The following is a 17,022-nucleotide window of genomic DNA, read 5'->3' on the forward strand; positions in this document are numbered from 1 at the left end:
TGCTGTTGCGTTTCGGTGTTGTGTCGTTGTTCTCCTCTTATATTTAATGCGTTTCCCTCGGTTTTGGTTTGTTGCCCCGATTTTGTTTTTTGTCCATGGATTTATGAGTTTTGAACACCGGTATACTACTGTTGCCTTTATTTCTCCGGGTGGTCGTGTTAGTGTTCGTACATTTGTTCGTCAACTTCCTAGTGGCAACCAAAGAGAAAGTCGTGGTGTATAGAGACACATACTTACAGGCAGGTACTCATTGGTCAGGTTTCAATGGGATAATGACTATATATGCTTGAACATAATACGCTGTCAAAACACTCATTGGTCAGATGGGAGTCAGTTTCTTTTACTGTCAGTAGACGTTATAATAGGAATTTCGCATGAAAACAAAACAGCCTATGACCAAAACAAATGTTTGCACAAGGACTGCATTCAGTGCTGGTGGCGTTCCAGTACGGGGTTGCTTCTTTTACCGTTGTAAGCTGGGTATGCTTAATCAGCAGGGTAACATGTAGGAACAGACATACAGCGATGTTTTTCCTTAAAAGATTGTAGTCCCTTATTTTAATAATCCCCCACTAGTGTCAACATTGTCAAGACCCTTGCACATGGACAACAACTCCAGAACACACAGGGCAAGGATTTTAACCGAGTCCAAAGAGCAGCATGTCATTTACACCTTTTTTCTGGCCTGCCCTGTTTCCATACATAAACCCTATCAAACATGTCTTAATGCCATTGGCCAATTGCAGAGATCCACCTTTACAATTTTGTGTCTATTTTAAAGTGGCATTTGTTGTTAAATGCAACAGATTTTCTCAATTAAAGTTTTGAAGGCTTGTACCGAGAATGATACGTCGTATTATAAAACGGTACCGGAGGAGAGGTTGTTACACATCCTATTGACTCAAATATTGACATTAAAGTTGCCGAACATACCAAAGATTATGTGTAGAAGTTTTAATAATATTTGGCGATTATTGTTGTTAAAAAAAAATCACAAGGAAACTTAAATTATGAGTCTCAATTGTGTAATTTACACCATTGCTATGAACGAAAAACCTGCACGCATAGAACCTTAATTAGTGACCATAATTATATTTGTGGTTTGTTTATGGTATTCATTATAAAAATTGCTGTCTGATTGTTTTTTTTTTAAGGAATAATTGATTTTTTTTAATTTAAAAAAAAAATCTATTCAATAAAAATAGGTGGTGCTTAGCTTTTGGCGGATTGTATATATGGACAAGCAATTAACACACAACATACAAAGGGATATACATAGTTGTACGGTTTACTAGACTTTGTTTTGAAGACGCTTTTGTAGTGATCATCACTTTAATTGAAGACAAAATACTTTGACACTTTTCATGATATTATATTGTTCTTTATAGCTTAAAAAACAACAACTTTGAAGTCGTCACCAGAACCGGCATCCTCCCAATTTTAGTTAGTATTTCTCAACCTAAATTTAAATCATGTTTACAAAATAAATAATATGTCTTTTTGAAAAGTACATGCCTTATCATTTGAACATCTAAATGTGCTATAAACACACTCTTCTTCTGCCGATTGTCTGACGGTTTAAGATAGTACTAGCTTCAATACAAATACTGGCACGTGCATTGACAATGTTGTCCCTTCGGTATCATTCATCCACTTTTGCCTTATATTGATGATGACAATGACACATGTTTGAAGAATTATTTCCGGAGTATTTTTTGCGAAAGATTTTTCAGCTGAGATCTGTATATATCTGTTAAAAAAACTTATCATATATACCAGGTTTAAAGTTGTACATTAACGCCAGACGCGCGTTTCGTCTACATAATACTCATAAGTGACGCTTGCATCAAAACTATTTAAAAGGCCAATTAAGTACGATGTTTAAGAGTATCGAGGATCAAATATTTCTTAAAAATTTGCCAAATACAGCTAAAGTAATCTTTTCCTGATGTAGAAAAGACGTAGTTTTTTCAAAATGTTAGGTTTTGTTAACAGTTAATTTATATTATGAACATATCAATGGTAACTCAAGTCAACACAGATGTGCTGACTACTGGGCTGGTGATACCCTCGGGGAAATAAATCTTCACCTGCAGTGGCATCGACCCAGTGGTTGCAAATAAACTCATCATAGAGACCAGGTTGGCATTTATTTCATTTCATATTTTTTGAAAAAAAATCATAAAACTTAAATATAAATACTTACGAGCGATCCGGAATTCTTGTTCGGACATAATTGGTACATGTAGCAGGCATACAGTAATGTTTTTTCTAGATTATTATTTGGGCGAACACATACACAAAACAATCATTTTGTCAAATGTGAAGCTAAGTAAATGTTCAGTTTTATTACATTCAATTCTAAGAATCTATGTAAATCCTAGAAAAAGATTACCCCTGGATTAAAGTATACCTAGCATGGTCAACTAGATTTGATAGACATGTTTTTTTCCCGGTAACGACAGTACACTTTATTTCATTCATAAACGTATTGATTCAGTAAGCTGTATGTATTTCCTTGTTAACTGAACTGACTCATCCATTGTATATTGAAACACACAAAAGACAATCAATAATTTCACAAAAATAAAACAGACGAATGGTTAAAAGTCCTTGAATAGGTGAACTATTATGATTATACATTTTATTGAATATATAAACGTAACAATTATCCCCTGGGTGTCATTTGCGAGACTAAATGTGGAAATTAAATCGTAATGTAAACAAAAAAATTAAATATATACAGAACAGTTTATGCAAACACACAAGTGGCGAACATCCGAGAAAACAAATCAAATCACAAAAAAAAAAACAAGAAATACAAATATTTATATATCATGTAGTAAAGGAGAATATTTGAGAATGTGATTAAAAGGGTGTGCTAAATTGCTCATTTATAAAAAAAAAAAGATGGATAATGGTTAAAGTGTAGAGGAACACGGTATACATGGTAAATTGACTCTGCGTTGCCACAGTATAGAACAATACCCTGATCGACTTGCTCGTTTCCCTATGATATGTTCTAGTGAATATATGCTTTATACTTTGTTATACATGTTAGATTCGTATCTTTTAATGTGTTTTTTTCCCGCAAATCGATGTATGTTTCAAAGTCTGGTACTTTCTTACATCGCTCACAGTATATATAGGACAATGTTGTGTGAGTGTCAATTCATAAGAGTAACCCATTATAGGTCAAGTTGCATTGATCAACTTGAAGCCCTGGCTCACATCACAAAACAATTAACAGAGTAAAACAATTTAACGGGAAAACCAACGGTATAATATACAGAGAACAAAAACGAGAAACGAGAAAAACTTATGAACCACATCAATAAACTATTACTACTGAACATCAGATTTCTGACTTCAGACAGGTGCAAACATATGCAGATATATGGTCTTGGTAAGCACATACGGGTGTGTACATATACAACTGGTTTATCCGCACCAGGTTATATGCCTACACCACGTCAGACTGTTTTGCCTATACTTTGGTCGATGTCTTAAACTCGGTTTGATAAGGATTTGACAAGTATTCCAAGTATAATTTTTAACATCATTTTGTATGTTTTAATCAACGAAAAAAGGCAGTAAATTGTTCACGTATTATTTAATTTCACATAAACATATGTGTGTACACATGCTTCAGAATATATTAGTTTAAATCAAACTCATTTATAACATGTGTTAACCCTTAACATAATGGTTTTCAGTGTGCAATTTAAGAAAGTATATTAACAGCTTATGTTATAGTTTTGTCACATATACTTATAGCAAATTACGAACCGTAGCTTTGATCATACACCAAGAATGGTCAACCTGTTTCAATGTGTCTAGTAACGATAGTACAATAATCCTGCCATCAATTATTAATTCAGAAAGTCTGAGTTTTCTCCTGATTATTTGACCGACACGTCCATGTCATACAAACACAAAGTACTAAACTAAATCCTACTTGAGATCATCGATTGATCAATGGTTAACATAAATGTACTGAGTACACACTGGAAAATACTTCCTCATCATTTAATTTCCAGCCAGATGTCTTTGTTGTATAACGTCTTATTTATTTTGAATATACCTTGATAATACTAATGATTTGTAATATTATTGCTCATCGAAGAAACATATATTTTTCCCTGAAATAATGAAACCAGTGTTTAAAATTTGAAAGGCTTAAACTCGATATCCGTTCCATTTCAAATAAATAATATAACAATGTGCATATGTTTTAATAGCCGTACAATTCTGCAAAATATCACTGGAGTCGTATTTGAGTTGTTTTGTCTTTTATCAAGCAAAACAAAAGTAAAATCCGCTTATTAACCAAACATGCAATTTGACCTTGAGAAAGAAACACAAAACAAAGTATACAACAGCATTTGTCTCAAGTGACGAATATTTAAAAAAACAAATGTTTGTGTTTTCTGAAAAGACGGTGTTGCGCAAGAAGATTAGGTTGCGAAACACTGTCATTCCACGGGTAATATATTTATCAGATTTACACAATAGTAATTGAATTTGTATTGCATGATTGTGTAAGTTTATGAGTTTTCCCCAAAAGAAGTTCAAACATTCATAATCTGATACCTATATAAAAATACGGAAATAAACACTCATTCAGACAGGGTTTGATGTTTGTAGATTTTTCATAAGATTAAAGTAAATAAAATGTTAGAGCGGATGTAAGATAAACAAGGAAATATTTATTGTTAAAGTTTCAGTTATTCTATAACTTTATTTATTTATAAAGAAACAACTTTTAAATATAATATATATGGACAAAAATTAAACAAACAACATCAACGAGAAAATCGGGGTTGCCATTTTGATTTGATGGAAACAACTATGTAATGATGTCGTTGCCATAATATCATTTGATAAATCAAATACAATGAATTAAGCAGATTGTCAATTGGAGCTGGTCACTGTACATTACACAATCGATAAAGAGGTTATTCCAGCATGATTTAAAACAGGTAAGCACTGTCATGACAACAGCGGTCAGAATCTGCCGAAAAATAAGCATCACCGTAGCGCATAGACTATTATATTATGATTATATCTCTAGCAAATGTAGAAAAGTAAACTCATAACATTACACACAATAAAATTCAGTTTAAGAGAAGTCCGTGTCTGATGTCAGAAGATGTAACAAAATAAAATAAAAATAATTACTAGTAGTTAACCTACATGCCAGCTCTAGACTTCAATTAAACTAATTGAAAGAGTATGTCTTCATCATATGAATATAGGGTACAATTCCTCTCGTTATGGGTTTAGTAGCATACCATCATGGCGTACATGAGAAGAACATAACCCCGTTCATGCCAACAACTGTTTTTTTTTAAATAAATAGTTCCGATGCAAAGACCCCATCAAAGAGGGACGAAAGATACCACAGGGACAGTCAAACTCGTAAATCTAAAACAAACTGACAACGCCATGGCTAAAAATGAAAAAGACAAACAAAAAAAAAACAAAAGTACACATGACACAACATAGAAAACTGAAGAATAAATAAAACGAACCCCACCAAAAACTAAGGGTGATATGAAGTGCTCCGGAAGGGTAAGCAGATCCTGCTACACATGCGGCACCCGTCGTGTTGATTATGTGATTACAAAACCGGTAAATAGTCTTATTCGGTATGTCAAATTCATGAAAGCGAAGGGGATTGTAGTTACGACGTAAGGAACATATCCGAAATCATTTGTGAAACGGTTATTCCATAACGGTCAACCAATTCGTGATGGTGTCCGTAAATTTACCAAGGGATGATTTCAACTTCACCATTTGGAACTCTTGGTTTAATAGCTTTCTTGTGAGCAGTAACCCTCTGTCAAGAAAATAATGATAAGAAATGCAAGCACGGTAATGTCATATCAATTGGGAGATGTATACCCCGCATGCAGGTGCTGCTGGAATGTTGCTACCTAGAAATGGAAAGTTCACAATTGGAAAGCTGAAATCATCTCTTTTGTCGTAAAGTGTTGTATTCAACCGACCCTCATTGTCAATTTCTAGATGTAAGTCAAGATATGAAGCCGACTTAACTGTATCTGTAGTATCCTTTATCTCCAATTCGATGGGATAGATCCGATCCACATAGTCACCAAATTCTGAATTATTTAGTGAAAGAACGTCATCTATATAGCGGAAAGTAGAGTTAAAGGATAATGTTAATTTCTTATCTTTCTTCCTAAGAAGTTCTTGCATGAAGTCAGCCTCATAAAAATAAAGAAACAAGTCAGCTAGTATAGGGGCACAGTTTGTTCCCATTGGGATGCCGACAGTCTGTTGAAAAACGCGTCCTACGAACGTAACAAATATGTTGTCAATCAAGAAATCAAGCATCTTTATAATATCGGTTTCAGGATTTTTTTTGTTTGAATCAGAGTTATTCTTTACAAAGTAGGATTTATTCCTCCCTAAGACAAGATACTTGTATCTACGTTGGCCATTCTTTTTTATGAAGCAAATTAATAGCAACTCTTTTAATTTGTCATTTAGTTTGGAATGTGGAATACTTGTGTAAAGAGTAGAAAAGTCAAATGTTTTAATATTGTTACAAGATGAAAGAGAGTTAGATTGTATGTACTCTAAAAAATCTTTGGAAGTTTTAAGTATCCACATCTGATTCACATCACCTCTAGAATAGGCAGTTTCACAATGACTTTGAAGCCCGTCTTTGATTGCTGATAAAATAGATGTTAATAATTTAGAAAGGGGTTTCTTGGAGCACTTGGAAGACCAAGCCATATACCGTTGTTTGTAAGGACACCTATGTAGTTTAGGTATCCAATACAGTGATGGAAGATCCAGTTCTTCATCTTTGGTTGAAATACCAAAGGAACAAAGAACAGACCTATGATTATCCAGGATTTCCTCTTTGAAAAGTGTCGTGAGGGTATATGTTGAGTTTCCAAGTGAATTATCTATACCTAATTCGTTTATCAAGCAATTAATGTAATGACTTTTTACAGACAAAAACGATGTTATTTTTGTCTTTGTCTGCGGGGACAACAACATATTTATCATGGAGGTCGGATAGGTGTTTAGCAACATTTGGGTCTTTAAAGATTGACGTAGCATGGGCATTGATGGACCATAAGTGTATCAATATTAAAGCCAACATATGCAATCTTCAAAGACTGACCTGTCATAAATTGTCACGCATATCAATACAAACACAGGTCCGCAATACGTGGTGTACAGTTAGTCTCCATTTGAATTCCGATGACATGACGATATACGGAATCTCCAAAGAGAACAAAAAAGGTGACTTGTAAAAATTCAAGGGCAGATAAATACGCATGGAAAAAAGTATTGCAACACCTTGGTTTTTTTAAACTTAAAAAATCAGCCGCTTGTTTTGGATGAAATATGATCAAATATTTGTAAAATAATATTGAAACATAGTTGATGATAACATTGGCATTTAAACGAACACAAAAGGTTTAAAAAAAAGATGAGTAATCTGACCACAATTTTTAAAACAAAGTGAAATGCTATTTGTACAAAAAAGGCTGTTAACGTCTGTTGATTCCAACCATAAATTGAGTTGTTAAGGTAGCAGCAACTGTTGATGGAAAAATAAACAGATTCGAAAGAACCAATATAACCATGCAATTTATCAAATACCTCCAACGCAATTTTGATACTCCAAAAGTAATTAATTCCACTATTTTAAAAGGTCTTTTTTAACAATTTCTTATCAGGTTTTAGATTGTATCATGTGAATTGGTAAGAAAAATAGAACATTTAGTAGTAAAACTGTTTAATATTCGGTTTCAGATAGCATATCGACATGTTACTGTCAAGTGTACTATTGGGTTGATGTTGTCATTTGTTATTGTTTTTTGCCATGGCGTTGCAAGTTTGCACTCTAAAATGACTGTCTATTTGATAACATTAGCCTCTTTTTGCAAAACAAGTATATCCCGAAGTTAATGGTATAAAAATCAGGTATGGATTTCTCAGTATATTTCGTGCTACTAGTACTAAACTGTCGGTGAACTAAATGTTGTTCAAAAATAAAGGGGTATTCAGGAATAACTGATACCTCTGGTGTACAAACCAGTCTTTTTTTTGTGTTTTGTGTCCTGTTGTTTTTTCATCATGTCGTGCCATTATTTTGTTAGTTTGTTGTCAACTGATTGTTTTCATGACTTTTTTTCGTATTTGTTTCTTCTCTTATAAACGTGTTTTTTTAGACAAATTAATAGTACTTTCAGTCTAGTAACAAGCACAGTTTATGTATTAGGATAAATAGTAACAACGTCATGGTTTGCTGAATGTATCAATGAACACGATTACGATGTCAAGGGATATTCCTATCAACTCAGATTGTATCCATGATATCAATTGAATTAATAATAAGCTTATATTCGTCAGTTGTTGGGATTAAACTATTCTAAGCGGGAAAACATATTTCATCTATCCTTCTGTACGCTCAACTTTCAACCCTATCATAACGAATAAGTTCTTCTTTACAATTAACTTAAATCAGGATTCATGTTACCCGAATATTTGAAAGCCTCAACTAATGAATATTGTCATTGTAAGATTTCTTCTGTTCCTGCTATTGATCGCAGCTTGTGACTTTCTAAAAATTCTTTCTGTATTTAATCTGTCGCATTCATCTTTGTTAAGTCCAAAATATACCCCTAGACTGTTAATAGGTTCTTCATTCCAGTTTATATTTTCATATTTATCTTTGAAACTTTTTAATTGGCCTAACCATATACCCTCTGTTTTAGATCTGTTCAGTTTAAGACCTGAGAGTGTTCCAAATATTTCAATCAAGTTTAAGGCATAGCTTATTTCCTGCTTACATTTTAAAAAAGAGTAGTGTCATCTGCTAATTTTGAAATTTTCAGACTATGTGTTTTAGATTCTAATTTGATTTGAAATCCCTTAATACCAGTATCTTGCCTTATTCTATATGCGAGAATTTCTACTGCTATTGTAAAAATAAGAGAACTGCATGGACACCCTTGTCGTATCTCACGAGATACATTATAGGTTTCTGATATCCAACCATTATTTAGCATACAGCCTTTAATATGTGTATATAATGTTTTAAACAATTTAATGAATGAGTTTGGGAGACCAACTTCTGTAAGGTCTTCATACATAAAGTCTCATTCTTATGACTCAAAAGCTTTTGAAAAATAAATAAAAAGTTATGCACCATTTGTATGAAAGGTTTCAGCATAATATATAATGTCTTGGATTTGGCGTATTTTAAAACCAATATATCTATTTTTGATATAACCATTTTGATCGCCATGAATTATTTTTAACAGTATTGGTTTTAAACATTGAGCTATTGCATATGCTATGAGTTTAGTATCTACGTTTAATAGTGTAATTGGTCTATAGTTATCCAGTGACAAAGGGTCTTTTTTTTTGTAAATTAAGGATCTTATACCTATTTTTTGTATGGTTGTTAGTTCGCCTTCTTCATAGCATTTATTAAAAACTTCAAAAGTAAATTCGTTTAAATTACTCCAAAATGTGCGATAAAATTCTACACTTAACCCATCTATTCCTGGAGATTTATTTAATTTCATTTTAAATATTGCCTTTGTGCATTCTTCTACTGTTAAGGGGCCCCTCAATGCTTCACTTTCTATTTCTGATAGTTTGTGATCAATTTATGTTTCATTTATATATTTTTCATATCTTTTAAGTTCAGAGAAGTGCTTTTATATTGGGTTTTCATAGAATAATCTTTCTATGTTTAGAATTTCTGATTGTTCTGTAACTTTTTCCCCATATTTATCTTTACGCGCTGTAATACTCTTTTTGGTTTGTCAGATTTTTCTAGGCCCAGAAATTATTTAGTGTTTTATCTCCTTCTTCTAAGCATTGTACTTTATATCTTATTTGTGCACCTTTAACTTTATTTAAGTAAAGGTTTTCAAGTTTGTTTTCAATGGTTTTAATTTCTTTTTCCATAGTTGGCTTGCATTTGTTTTTTCATTTAATTTTCTTAATTTTTATTTCTAATTTTTTTATATCATTTTTATTTTCAGATGACCTTTGTTTGCAGTAAGTAAGAGTTGCGGTTCTTACCTCTGATTTAAACATATCCCAGAGTGTTTTCAAATTTTTGGTGAGTACTTGTTTTATTTTTATAGTTTTCGATTAATTTATTTATGAGATCAATATAATGTTACTCTTTAAGTATACTATTATTTATTTTAAAGAATCCACTGCCTCTCTCTTCCGAATTGTGTCTAACTTGTAAAGAAATGGATTGGTGATCAGTGTATGAGATCACTGCAAGTCGAATATCTACTTCCATAACATGCGGTCTTATATCAGGACTTATTAAAACGAAGTCAATTCTACTGGCTATTGTTGTATCATTTTCCCTTCTCCATGTGAATTGACTTGTATTTGGATGAAGTTCTCTCCATATATCTGTTAACTATTTTTTCTTTATTAATTTTTTTAAACTTTTCACTGGTTTGTAGTTTCGTGAGATATTATTATTTTTGTTATCATTAATTGATAGGGTTTCCTTCATGTCACATCCAATTATAAGAATACCTAATCGATTGTTATCAATTATATTTTGAACCTTTTTGAAAAATGTGTTTCTGTTTTTGTGTTGATTTGGAGCATATACATTTATTAAAGTAAAAATGTTGTAATTTATTTCTATGTTTATCAAAATTATTCTGCCTTCTGTATTTTGTATCTCATTTATTGTCTTACATTTTAAATTATTTTTCACATAGATTGATACCCCTCTTGATTGTGTGTTACCATAACTATGAAAATGTTTACCAATAAACTCATTATTTATAGTTTTTTTCATTTTTTTTCTATAAAATGTGACTCCTGCATGAACAGAATGTTACTTTTTTGATTTTTTGTCCATGATTGTAATCCTTCTTTTTTCTCTTTTTGGCCTAAACCTTGACAGTTTATTGATATTATACATGTATGTAGATTTTCACCCATTGTTAAGTTTTGAGTTTAAATGTATTTTGACATAGATGAAAAACAAAGATATATATCTGTTTCATCTCATATTTACCACATATATTCATTAGTTTTTTATGATTACTATAAAAACAATAGTACATGATCATGTGTGAGATGAGTTCATGTAATAAATCAAATATAAACACAAACTTGACAGTGTACATGTATATGAACATAAATAAAACATAACAGAAACAAACATAAGCATGCATTAATATATTTATTTTATTATATTCAGCAATTGGGTCGTTTTAAATTCAACTTCTTTTACAATATACAGTCTTTTACACAATTTATTACCGATATATACATTTTCAGTTAAATTTCTTGTAATACTATTTTCAAGGTGTATATAATCTGAAATTATATCACACTCTGATTCATTATTTTTATTTATGTTTTCTTGACTAAAACACAAATAGACAAAAAAATTAAAAAAAATAATACAGTATTTACAATGATGCATACATTGTCATAGGTGTATTTTTTATTTGGACAATTTTGTGTTTTGGATCGTTATGTGTTATTGTATGTCCTAGGTTTTGATGAGCTAATCTCACGGTCATGTAACGTATCAGTTGCTGTGGTGGCGGAACTTTTGGCTGATTTCTGCTGAGGGGTTGTCCCGAGGTATTTATTTAGTGGACCATAGGTTGTTGATGGTGATTTGGATGTTTTTTTCTTTTTCTTTTATTCTTCATGTATTGTTTAGGATGTTGTTGATCTGGTTCATCAGACTTCAATTCAGATGAGTTTTGGTCTGGAACCTGTGTGTTGTTTGTATCCGTGGAAAGTTCAGCATTTTTGCTGATTTCCTCAGTCTGTGTAATATCTAACAAGTTTTCGGTAGATTGTGAAAAAACAATCTCCTCACTTTTCTCGGATTCAAATTCACTTGCTTCATCTGACTCTTCGGACGACAAATCTGGGTCAGCTTGACTGTTCTTATCAAACTCAGCTGTGCAGTCCTTAGAGATATGACCATTTGTACCGCACATCTTGCACTTCCATTCATTGTTACAGTCTGATTTTGTATTACCTTTTTGCAGGCATTTAGTACATTCAATTTCAGCGTTTTGGTTTGTTTGACCCTTGTAGAAAATGAGTCCACGGTATTTACCAATTTTGACGTTTCTAGGATTGTGGTAAGGAAGGGTTCGACATAGAAGATCCTGTCGTCTGTTTGACAGTTTGTCACGAATCCATCAATCCGTAGTCTCTCTTTTTGGTAGATTAGCACTTGGAGGTGCCAATTTTGTAGGTATCTTATTAATTTTCCGTCATCAGCAGATAACGGAATATTCTTTATTCTTATTAAAACTGTGGTTGGGCTTTCTTTCTCACATATTTTAGGTTTATTGGTGTCAACCTCGATACGAACTGTGATGGACCTAACCAAAAGAGTTTCTCTGTCTTGTTCACTGTCATACCCCTCCAATGAATCTATGAAGTCCATTTAGATGGTTAGCAGGTATTGTAAGATCTATGCATTTGAATACTGTAAATTCAGAAACTATTGCGTGCATTTATTATTGCGATTTTATCATTTTAGACTGAAATGCGATTTTAATTTTTACGATTTTGAGAAAAATCCTGTTAAATTCATATAAAATATTTCAAAATGCGAATTTAAATTATTGCGTTTACAACTCAATAATGTTTTCGCAATAATAAAAACATCGCATTAATTTCTGAATTTACTGTAGTTCGGTATGTGTAAGATAATTGTTTTTATCAGGTTTTGAGCTACCGAACATGTCTGATTCTAAGATGAAAACAGGCTTGACGTTGAAATATCCACCATCAGGTTCTGCATTATCTTTATGTGTGTTGTTGGTATGTTTAAGCGCCCACTCTGACTTTGTTAATTCATACGCCAACATGTGTATACGTCGTTACTATATGGTGTTAATATGAATAATATACAGAAGTCCTTTGAGCCTTTTTTTGATAGAAATTCATTCATAATGAATGGGAATAATGTATTTTGAATTATTGAACCATAACATTAAGTTTTGACTCTTCACATTTTGAAGAGTCAAAACAAATTTCTATGGTTCAATAAATTCAAAATAAATAATAACCATTCATTAACACGATGAACAGACAACACCATAATAGATCATAAACACGATAAACAGACAACATCGTAATAGATCATACACACGATGAACAGACAACATTATAATAGATAATAAAAACGATAAACAAACAACATAGTAATAAATCATTAACACAATGAACAGATAAACATACAACATCGTGATTGATCATAAACACGACGAACAGACAACACTATACCAAATAATAAACACGATAAACAGACAACATCGTAATAGATCATAAATACGATGAACAGACAACACTATAACAGATAATAAACACGATAAACAGACAACATCGCAATATATCATAAACTAAACACGATAAACAATAGATAATAAACACGATAAACAGACATCGTCGTAATAGATCTTAAACACGATGAAAATATAACACTATAATAGATAATAAATACGATAAACAGACAACATCGTAATAGATCATAAACACAATGAACAGACAACACTATAATATATAATAAACACGATAAACAGACAACATCGTAATAGATCATAAACACGATAAACAGACAACACTATAATAGATTATAAACATGATGAAAAGATAGCATCGTAATAGATCATAAACACGATAAACTAACAACATCGTAATAGATCAACAACACGATAAACATACAACACTATAATAGATCATAAACACGATAAACAGACATCATATACCTGTTGGTTTGGCTGTAAGAAAAATCGGATGGCGTGATATAACTCGATACAGACTTATAGTAAAAATATATGTAAAACGTCTGATAAATAGTCAACGATGTTTTCCATGAGGGCAATATATCGTTACATGTAGCGATATATATATGGGTGTTGTTAAGACGAATAATATAAATACATGAATATATAAAATGTATTTTCAGCCTTTTATCACCATCACTGCTGGTGATCGGATGGATAATATCTGTTGTAGAGTCGTCAGTGGTTCAAATGTACCTCTAATATAATTCTTTCTGAGAATGCATCTTACATTACTTTGGAGGATCCTTAGCAATTTTTAATTCATCTGATCTGTGAAAATAACATCTTCATGCCTTATATAGCATGTAATGTGTAACGACGCCAGATAAACACTGACGAAGAAAGGTAACACGCGGCCACCGAAAGTTGTATTATTAAATAACCTAGGTGGACGAGTGGTCAAGCGCGTCGGACATGGTGTGAGGCAATTTGGTAGCAATAATATGTCAGTGACATGAGTTAGAATCCCAGCTTAGAAAGAACAAACATTTTCTTTAGCAAATTAACAGATCTTACAATGTTGGGCTGTTATTTAGACGAATTATATATACAAAAGGTGTAACCGGCATTGTGTCACCATCACAGGTGATCCCATGGAAAGAATATATCGCTGAGGTGTCACTGGTAAAAGTACTTATCGATCAGGAGGAAAAAGTGAACATCATCAACAATATCGACGAGGAATAAATGAAAAAATAATATTAATTTAATGAAATTGAAATTAATGAAGAAAACACCTCTATGTTACATTTAATTGTTGTATACTGTGAAAAATTGATTGTACATTAAAAGGCTTCGTTTATAAAAACACAAATATTTGTATCTCTACACAGACTCCACATGTACATACAAGGCAACAACATTCGTCTACTTTGTGTTTTGTGTTTATATATCTCATCACATTTTTCAAACAACATGCAGCAACATTCTTATATTTGGTGTTCTGTGTGTATTTATCTCATCACATTCTTAACATAGCATACAGCAACATTCTTATACTAAATGTTTTGTGTGTATTTATCTCATTACAGTCTTCCCATAACAGACAACAACATTTGTATAACAAGTAATCACAGTCTTCACATATCAGACCAGATGCTCCGCAGGGCGTAGCTTTATACGACCGCAGAGGTTGAACCCTGAACAGTTGGGGCAAGTATGGACACAACATTCAAGCTGGATTCTGCTCTAAATTTGGATTGTGATTAAATAGTTGACACAGCATAGGTTTCTGACACAGAATGAATGTAGTCAAATGAACTTAAAATTTTTGTTTTCTCTTATAGCAATTCACTATGCTGTTGAATATTAATCCTCTCAAAAAAATGTTTGAAGAAATTTTCTTTTTATTTATGAAATTTCAAATGAGAAAATTTGAACCCAATTTTTTATTCACATCCCCCTTTCCCTTATTCCAAAACTAATTTCAATTAAAATATTCTAATGGAGTTTGCAACAATTACTACTCATTTAAATACATCATTAAATATTAAGATGTAAAAAAAACTGCTTGTTATCACTGAATGGTAAAGATTATTTAAATTTATCAGTTGGTAGTAAAAAGTGAATATACATCGTATATTGTATATAACAAAGATTTAAGTTGATTCTGGTCAAAGAAAGATAACTCTTGCAGATATTTCTTGCTTACTATACTGGACAAAGAAAGATAACTCTTAATTAAAAAAAAAATTGCTATTTCACAATATTGTGAAATTAGATATTTCTTGCCATTGCACAATATTGTGCAATTGAAAAGACTTGCTATTGCACAATACTTAATATAATAATTTTAGATCCTGATTTGGACCAACTTGAAAACTGGGCCCATAATCAAAAATCTAAGTACATGTTTAGATTCAGCATATCAAAAAGGCCCAAGAATTTAATTTTTGTTAAAATCAAACTTAGTTTAATTTTGGACCCTTTGCACTTTAATTTAGACCAATTTTAAAACTGGACCAAAAATTAAGAATCTACATACACAGTTAGATTTGGCATATCAAAGAACCCCAATTATTCAATTTTTGATGAAATCAAACAATGTTTAATTTTGGACCTCGATTTGGGCCAACTTGAAAACTGGGACAATAATCAAAAATCTAAGTACATTTTTAGATTCAGCATATCAAAGAACCCCAAGGTTTCAATTTTTGTTAAAATCAAACTAAGTTTAATTTTGGACCCTTTGGACCTTAATGTAGACCAATTTGAAAACGGGACCAAAAATTAAGAATCTACATACACAGTTAGATTCAGCATATTAAAGAACCCCAATTATTCAATTTTGATGAAATCAAACAAAGTTTAATTTTGGACCCTTTGGGCCCCTTTTTCCTTAACTGTTGGGACCAAAACTCCCAAAATCAATACCAACCTTCCTTTTATAGTCATAAACCTTGTGTTTAAATTTCATAGAATTCTATTTACTTATACTAACGCTATGGTGCGAAAACCAAGAAAAATGCTTATTTGGGTCCCTTTTTGGCCCCTAATTCCTAAACTGTTGGGACCAAAACTCCCAAAATCATTACCAACCTTCCTTTTGTGGTCATAAACATTGTGTTTAAATTTCATTGATTTCTATTTACTTTAACTAAAGTTATTGTGCGAAAACCAAGAATAATGCTTATTTGGGCCCTTTTTTGGCCCCTAATTCCTAAACTGTTGAAACCAAAACTCCCAAAATCAATCCCAACCTTTCTTTTGTGGTCATAAACCTTGTGTCAAAATTTCATAGATTTCTATTAACTTAAACTAAAGTTATAGTGCGAAAACCAAGAAAATGCTTATTTGGGCCCTTTTTGGCCCCTTATTCCTAAAATGTTGGGACCAAAACTCCCAAAATCAATACCAGCCTTCCTTTTATGGTCATAAACCTTGTGTTTAAATTTCATAGATTTCTATTCACTTTTACTAAAGTTAGAGTGCGAAAACTAAAAGTATTCGGACGACGACGACGACGACGACGACGACGCCAACGTGATAGCAATATACGACAAGTATAAGAATGTTTTTGTCTGTTATGTGACGAATGTGATGAGTTACATACACTCAAAATACCATGTATAAGAAAGATGTTGACTGTTATGTCAAAACTCTGGTCAGATAAATACGAACATAAAACTAAGTATGAAAATGTTGTTGCGACAAA

Source organism: Mytilus trossulus, unplaced genomic scaffold, assembly GCF_036588685.1.
Source record: "Mytilus trossulus isolate FHL-02 unplaced genomic scaffold, PNRI_Mtr1.1.1.hap1 h1tg000122l__unscaffolded, whole genome shotgun sequence".
NCBI classification, from domain to species: Eukaryota; Metazoa; Mollusca; class Bivalvia; order Mytilida; family Mytilidae; genus Mytilus; species Mytilus trossulus.